Genomic DNA, 698 nt, shown 5'->3' on the forward strand with positions numbered 1-698 from the left:
ATAAAAACCTTTGTTTTATATATTTAATGTTTCTCAAGTTTCTTGACCAATCGAAAAAGAAGCTACTGTGCAAAGTCACGTTCATTTTAGCACAATCTTCTAGAAGTATATATATTACATCCAACGTCATTCATTAATTTTGCTCTTACTCTGATGACTTGATGACTCCTTGAACTCCATCAGCAGATTAAGCTCCTTCATACAAATACAAGACAAAAGACGCGTTCAGGATGAGGCAATGAAGATCATAATAAGTAATCACATTTTGTTTAAACCACATGACTTTTTTTCATTGGCTCAGTTTCATTTTCTTTTTCAGTTTCTTTTGTCAAAGGTCCTTTAGGGGTGTGAAATAAATCAGCTTTATACTGTAACTGACGTGAGGCTGTATCAGTGAACCTGATCCAATTTATTGTTCATTCTACAGACTTACACTGTACAGGAGATTAAAAGAGGCCATTTTTAAATTGACGGTATATATTTAAATTCTTAAACTCTTTAGAAATTGATTTGAAAATGTATTTATTCTAAAATCACTATTCTGCTCTGCAGACAACCGCCTTCATCTTAAATAATCCTGTAAACGCCTCTCGGTGTCTGTACCGTGTACTGGGTTGCCATGTACAGGATATTCAAGTTTGAAAGCTGAGCCTGTGCCAGGAGAGGAGGAGGGAGTCAGTAGGAGGCGCATCCGATAT

This window comes from Aulonocara stuartgranti (assembly GCF_965226115.1).
Source record: "Aulonocara stuartgranti genome assembly, chromosome: 9".
NCBI lineage: Eukaryota > Metazoa > Chordata > Actinopteri > Cichliformes > Cichlidae > Aulonocara > Aulonocara stuartgranti.